General features: G+C 49.1%; 1 long non-coding RNA gene across 1 annotated transcript; it reads left to right on the forward strand.

Moving 5' to 3' along the window:
- Window positions 1-20: 20 nt before the first annotated feature.
- On the forward strand, window positions 21-6960 carry LOC138689409 (uncharacterized). Its single transcript, XR_011328260.1, has 2 exons — window positions 21-4304; window positions 5370-6960. It is a non-coding gene; the product is annotated as an uncharacterized lncRNA (long non-coding RNA).
- The last annotated feature ends 852 nt before the right edge of the window (window positions 6961-7812 follow it).

Raw genomic sequence — 7812 nt, forward strand, 5'->3', positions numbered from 1 at the left:
ATCCCCGCCGGGCGGCGGAGGCGGCCGGTACCTCGTCCCGGAGGAGCCGGGCGAGGGACGCTTCGTGCCTCAGTTTCCCCGCACGCAAGAGGCCCTGGGTGGTTCTCGCCGGGACCCTTCGGGCAAAGGAAAGGCAGCTGCTGGCCTGGGGAGCTGCTCACCTGAAAGGGGGCGAAGCGAGGAGAGAGTGGAGAAGCGGTGCAGCACCTCCCCGGACGGGGAAACACGGCCAGGGTGCTGCCCCCCCACCCCCGGTTCCCTGCACGAAATCACGATCTCATCTTCGGCCGCTCCTGTGTGCAAGACAAGTTAATAAAGACAAGTCAAGTTGGCTTAGCCCCCAGTCTTTCCCCTCGTTCCATCTTTCAGGTGCAGTTTGGTCCTCACCAAACTCGGCCGGGCAGACCCTGCTCGCTTTGCACAGCCGGTAGCGCATCGAGCACGAGCAAGGCAAGGAGCAAATCCTGGCTCCGCACAAATCAGCGATGAAATCCCCATCGATGTCAAAGGGCTAAGACTTCACATCAGGCCTGGAACCAAACTGTGCACGCGCTTTGGTGCAGCAGCATCGCAAGGCTGTTAAATAACAGTGTAAGGCTATACCCAAGAGCAAGGGGTTACATGCGTGTGTGTATGTACAAGTGTGGGCACAGGTAATGTGTAACTGCTCAGAGCAGCAGCTGGAGCAGGCGTGGATGGGTGTTGTGGGTGCACAGAGTGCTGGGAAGAAGGGGAAGGACCTGCAACATCTTGACTGTCTTCAGCAAACTCCAGGACGCAGCTTGCCCGTGCGGCGCAGATGCACAGACGACACCAGCACTGCAAACTCCAGCAGAAGGGACCTGACCAAGGGTGTGGAGCAGTCAAATGCCTGCGCTAGGGATTTGGTCTCTTTTCCGAAGGCTTTAGTCATTTCTCTGGCTCGGGGATCTCTTTGCCTGACCGTCTCGGGTGACTCTGCTTGCAGCAGAGCACAGACCATCCCCGCCACCTTGGATGGTGCTCAAGGTAACACGAAACCCGCCCGATATTTATAGACAGTATCATGTGTTGAAAGTAAACATCACTGATGCCTACAGAAGATATTAGTACACAACTAGCACCTAAGCAGGTGTCTCACCTCGAACAGCGAGAAGGGTTATCAAAAGTATTGCTGCTGCCAACAGGAGAGGCGTAGCTGTTAATGCTGCTGGGACAAAGTCTGGCTGAAGACAGGGGCCCTGGATAAAACAGGGACTGTCCTGGGAGGGCTCTCCTTGGAGGGCAAGCAGACGTCACCCAGAAATTCATCTTGCCATCGCAAGCTGGCGTGTTCTTCCCTGTGTGCGTCTTTCTGTGCATCAGCCACTCACGACAACCGTGTTCCTGCACCGCTTCTCCAAAGCTGACAAGAGACACGTTCACAGCTTGACTACATCTGGAGCCCAGAAGACAACAGCAAGAGCAATAAACCTCAGATTTCAGGACAAAAGCCGATTCCCAGCTGGGAAAGAGGGGGGGCTGTCAAGAAAAAGCAGCCTCCGTTATGTTCCTTTCCTATTTTTAGCCAGATTTCTAAGGAAATGAGATGTCTGCAATCAAGTCCTCTGTCTTGCCTGTCCCTCATCAATACCATTTCTGAATACATTGCCCAATTTCAGCCAAATCTGACAGCGAGGGAGAAGCCGCAGAGAAAATTCTTTTCCTGCAAGTTTTGTGACAAAAAGTGGTCAAATTTCATGGAAAATCAACCCTTGCACTTTGGAAGGCAGGAACCAGCTGGCAGGCTCCTGGCTGGAGGAATCCAGAATAACTATTTCCACTGCTCCCAAGGGGTGTTCAGATTCTTCTTGCACGAGAGTCCCTTGCAGCAGGAGCATGCTGCCCTCACCTCTTGGTAAAGCAATTGGCACCGCAACCTTGTTGTGCCATGCTGGAAGCCGAGCAGTCCCAACTTATCTATTTCTACCTGCCTTAATTCTGATTGCATTAAAAGGGCATGGATTTGCAGGGATGTGGGAAGAAGCAGACAAGAAGGATGGACTATAAAATTGAAGCACAGCATCAGTGTAGCTGCATTCATCTGCCAGCCCTGCCACATTCTTCCAGTATCACCTTGGGAAAACCACTTCACCTCCCCTGTTATTCTGCAGAACTGAACACCTGCACCTGCAGCCTCACCACGGTAGCCCGTCAGTTCCCACACGCATCTCCATCGGGAGGGAGAGGGATGTACATGCCTCACAGTCCACAGTTGCTCCTAGTTGCACATATTCAGAACATCAAAAAAACCCCAAACCTCCCCCTTGCAGAGCTGTTCCACTGAGAGTCCTCCCCGCAACAGCAGAAAAAATGATGCTGTCTCGTCTTTTTCTTCCAGCGCCAAGGAAAAAGACAGAAGATCTACCCTCAGGAAAATCTACACGGCCCTGCTACGAAGTCTAGCAAGGGAGGAGATCCCAGGCTGGACTTTGCAACTCTTTCAACAGGCCTTTTAGACTGGTCTCAGCAGTGAGTGAGTGAGCATCCTCCTTTGCCCATCCCGGTCCCCTCTTTGGTTATTTTTGACCAGCCACGGCACAGTTAAGCATTTCAAAGACATTATATAGCCCAAGAAGGTTTCACAGAAGTGGACTGAAGGGAGGGATGGCTCAGCCTTATCCTACGCAGAAGAAACCATACAGGAGATTCATGGTAGATGCTCTCAGCATGAAGAAGGCATCTTTCAGCTCTGGGGTGACCTTACACAAAGTCCATCAAGCTCAAGAAACAGAGCCCTAGGCGACAATCGATCTTTTGTCCTTAGATCCTCACTGACCTCCTTCTCTAAACCTCTAAAGGCTCTTGCTGGAGAACACAACGGCATACCTAGACACTTGCCTGCACATCCAAGGGCAGCTCTCACCAAACCAGCTCTGCAACGTACAAGTGTTATTGAAACACAGAGTGCTATTCTTGCAGCAGAGTCCACAGAGGAGGCGTGGGAGAGGTGGTTATTTCCATTAAGATGATCTCCTGTATTTCTTTAGCCTTCAGGACAGAATACAAGCATTCAGCAGAGTCCACACAAAACTCTTTTTGGTGGTAAGTGTTTAAATCCAGCCAAGTGCAGAGTGATGGTATGCTTAGGTAGCCCACAGCAAAGCTTTGAAGGAGAAACATCTCTGGCCAGCTTGCATCCAACTTCCTTCTCTCCCTCCAAGACACTGTGTTTTTTCACTTACCTCAAAAACACAGATAGGAGTAGACTGACTTAGACCAGAACTTGTGTAGATTTGTTTCTTTTTCACCCTTGATTTAAGGCAACAAACCTAAGAGTGCTGCAATTCACAGTGTTATGCTCACCTCCAGCCCGGTGAAGTGCTGGCCTTGGGGATCACTAGATATCCACATACTGCTGCAGACCCTCCTGCTGAGATGAGGAGCCAAAAGCACTGCTCAGAGAGAAAACAGCTCTGCACCCTTCAAAGCCATCTCCCATGACGAGGCTGGATTGGACTGCTGTGACCCTCCAAATCCAACTGCTTCAGAGATGATGCAGAAAAATATATCCTTGACTTCTTTAGGAAAAGGTTGGCTTGGGCCCCGGAGCTGGTGGGTTTATATCCCTGACAGCACATCTGGGGACTACCCGGAGAAACTCCTACTCACCTCACGCACAGATCTCCTTGGCATGGTGGGAAGCCACGTGTCTTCCAACACGTGCATTCAGCACCGGTGCCTACACGGTCCCACGTTTGCTGGGGACCTTTCAGCTGGATGACAATGGAAACACAACTTTATCATCTGCAATCGCTGAATAAGCCACCTCCAGCGTAACAAAGCACCTGTAGCAGAGCCAGATGAAAGTAGGTGGAGTAGATATTGTTTTCTGTTGAAATATTTGTGGTCAGGCTATTCCATACTTGCCGTTTTTTAAGGATGTGGAGTCTGCACCGGGAAAGAGGCCAAAGGCACCCATGAATCATGTCCCTGCAAACAAAAAAACAGCAGAAATAAGAAGTTGTCCTAAAGCAGACAAAGAACCAAATCACCTCAGGCTGTAGCCTCGGACCATGGGAGTCCCATACCACAGTCCAAACTAAGTTCCTGCCAGGTCATTGGCTATTTTGAGACCTCCCCAAAAAAACTGAACTGTGCTGCTTCTGAAAGAGAGAGAAGTGGTATGTTTGTTTTTATTTAGGAAAGGAAGATAAAAGCAAAGCTGGTCCCTTGTCTCTCCATTAGATGATCTGAAGGTGTGGGATGCTAGAAGATCTATGCAGAAACCAACTCACTTTCAAGCTGACTTTGGAGCCTGCACGCTGTTTTCAAAAATGACCAAGGTATTTCAAAGTTTTGGTCCCACAACGTTTAGCTCACCTCCTGAGCATCCACTTGAAGGACTCAAACCCCACGTTTCCAACTCGCTATCACATTTAATTGTCACTCATGAATGACTGTACATTGTTCCTATCGAGACAATACCGCATGTGGCAAGCTTCACTGCTAGCACGCCTCTTGAGAGTTAATGTCGGACGGGGCCGTCAGGGAATGCTCTCCAAGAATATAACTGAAGCCACACCGCCCTGTCAATAAACATATTTTTGGTTGCTATAGCAAAGCCAGCATGCAATTAAAAAGTGCTCTCAGACTTCAGGGCCCTTTCCTTTCTCAGCGGCTTTGCAGACTCACTCTGTTCCTACTGAAATCAAATCCTGACTTTGCTTCAGCCATGCGAATGCTGCAATAGCAGCCAGGCAGAGACACAGCAGGAGCAGGAACACGGATCCCAATAGCTTCTCCCACATTCTATAAATAGGGAGAGAGAAAATAGATGAAAGGCACCTAGCCCCAGTGCTTGCTCATGCCCAGGCTTGCTGGCCACTGTCTGCCTTCTCCATAAGGGCTTTGTATCAGACGGGACCCGGCGGTGAAGCATTCCCTTTCTCTTCTTAATGAGGGGACTATTTTTTTGGTTACAAGAGACAAGAAAACCTCTAGTGCAAGAGAAATCAAACCAACACAGTTTCCTGGTGTTACATTCTGTCTGTTGCTGATTTCTAAAGCGTATTCCGACGCACAGCCAAAACGTGGCTAGATCATGCTGAGAAAATAAATCTGGCTCCACATAAGAGTTCAAAGGCGCCTTTGCAAAGCTGACAGGGGAAAAAAACACACCAAAGGGGCATATTAACAGCATTTCCCTTCCACCCCGGAGGCCCGAACAACATGTCCTAAGAACTTGTCAAGCTGCTTTGCCACTTCAACTGGATAAACGCCTGCAGCTCATGACATAGTAGAGCGTATGAATGTTAAGCAGATCCAAATATCATAACCAAGTTGCTAAATCCCTTTGCTGGCCCTTGGGTCCCAAAGAGAGAGTTTCATGCACTTTCGTTTTTCTGCAGAAGCTGGCTGTTGGGAAGAAAGGATGCTGACGCTTACCACGTCTATCTCACTTCATTAGGCTGCACAAATAATGGATCCTCACAACGGGAAGCCTTCACGCTGTGAGAAATGGCATTGCTTGTGAAGCTTATTTTAGAACACAGAACAACTCGCCAAGAGAAGGAAGAGGAACGCCATCAGGTAGGTAATTTAAAACTCATCCAGACAGAGCTCTGGAGATAGGCTGCAGACAGCTATCCTGTAGGATGACCAGCATGGGCCGTTTCCCCTTCAATCACGATGATGATTTTATTGTTGTCAGGATGCGAAACCCAAATCCAAGCACCTCAAATCCTTTTGGAGGGTTTAGAAGAACAGCATTAGCCTTTTAAATGATTGAAACCTCACTCTAAACCAAATCCTGAAAGCATCTGTATCTGAGGGGGAGAAAAAAAACAACCCAGCCGCTAATAAATTAAGGTGCTACAGTCCCTTGCTCTTAAAAGGGCAAAGGATGAGGTCACAGCTGGGCTGACATTCAGCCAGGCCAGCAGTTCATTGATCTCTTGTGCAACAGCACGTACCGTTTGCTGCCACGGTGCACTCTTAATTAGGGCTTGGCTATACATCTCCCTTCACTCTTCCAGAGAGGTAACAGAAAGGGGGAGCGAGGGGTGTCCTGGGGGGACTGCACTGCCCATCTGGGATCCAGAGAGCCACAGAGCCAGGAATCCGTTCATGCTCAAAACGGGGGGACGTGAGAGCAATGCAATGCCAAAGCGGAGCTGGCAGAGAAGCAAAGGCACCTCCTGACAAGTCTTTCCGAACAAACCTCTCGGCAGCCCGGCTGGCGAGAAAACAACGCTTCCTTATTGTGGAAAAATGTCAGTGTTGCAAAGCCTGTTGTCCTTCTGCCGGGGAATGAAGCAGAGTCCTACCGACATTCTTCGAAAGCACGAGAGAGAAACCAGAACAGCCAGCGGCTTTGTGGCCAGTGGGCAGGGAGCACGCACTGGAATTCGGGCCTGACTCAGAGCAGACGGATGCCCTCCACTCCGGCTCTCAAGCCTCCCTCTGGGCAGCAAATCCTTATTTACACAAAGTCAAACAGCACCGAGGGGAGATTATGGGGGACAAATGCCACAGTTTTGCTTTAGAGGTGCTGGATGGCAGGAGCTCAGGTCTGGTTCTCGTCTAACCCATGTGGATGTCTAATCTTTAGAGACTCTGGGCAAAGCATCTCTCAAATTCCACCCTGATCCAACGTGCTGTCCAACAAGATGTTTTGTCCTAACAGATAAATTTCCACCATGAATCAGTGCTTGGCGGGGGGCGGGGGGGGAAGCCGGCTTTGTGGAGAAATTTCTGCTCTTAAACTATTTAAGCATGGCAAATGACATTTAGCAGCCAGAAAGAGGATCACAAGCAGCCACTCCCCAACAGGTGAAGCCAAATGGAGACTTGCAACTTCACTCCAGAGAAGAAATGGGGATTTCTGCTTCCACTTGGAACAGCAAAAAGCTTTTTCTTTAAATTCCCCTGAAGAAAATGTCAAAAATAATCCTCAGTCTAAATGCATTATTTCAATAAAACCTGAATATTTTGCTCTGATTTTGTATTATAAAATTTTCAAAACAAAACCCAGGACTTCCTGATATTGGTTGAATTTTCCCTTGCTGCCCAAATGTCCCTTTTCTCACCCAAAACCGCTGTGAAGCCACCCTAATTTCACAAAGTATCTCACTTGGATTAGAATTACATTTCCCAAGGGCTTTTTTGGGGGGGACCAGTTTTACAGATGAACTTAAGACATTTGCTTTTTCTTTTGAATCAACACTGGGCTCTTCCTTCCATATTTCTGAGCCTTGAAGTCGCTCTTGTTATTTTCAAGTGTTCCTCCATAACCGGGAAGGACAGAAAATTCCCCCTACATCCTCTTAAAGCCAAGACATGTATGCTGTTTCTTAGCCCCAGCACTCACATGCCTTAAGAAACGCAGAGGGACTGGAGGTTTCCAGTAAAATTGCTTCAGCTGGCAATGCTGCTTCTGCCGTGGACTGTGAGCAATCTGTAACTGGTAGGCAGTCACTGCGATAGTCTTCATGCCGGCCTGCAAAATATTTCCACTCACTGCTACTGCTGGGGTCTGTGGTCCCAGCACAGAACTGGAACCACCTTTGGGAGAGGGGGAAGGAAGTGCGAGATGATTTTTGGAGGAGAGGTCCCCCCACTGCCTTCCATTTGTAAGAGCTTGGAAACAAGGATGCAACTATCAAAGCTGGTCGCAGAAAGGTCCCTGCCTTTGTATTACCGTTAGCTGTTTAAAATCTAGGTGTCCAGCCTCCTTGTACAGTCAGTAGAGAAGAAACAGCATCTCCCAAGGGCTGTTCGTGCCAGACGATCCTAAAGGGGAAGAGATGAGTCAGCCTCTGCAGATGACCATCTCACTCCAGCAACTAGAGA

Source organism: Haliaeetus albicilla, chromosome 16 (genome assembly GCF_947461875.1).
Source record: "Haliaeetus albicilla chromosome 16, bHalAlb1.1, whole genome shotgun sequence".
NCBI classification, from domain to species: Eukaryota; Metazoa; Chordata; class Aves; order Accipitriformes; family Accipitridae; genus Haliaeetus; species Haliaeetus albicilla.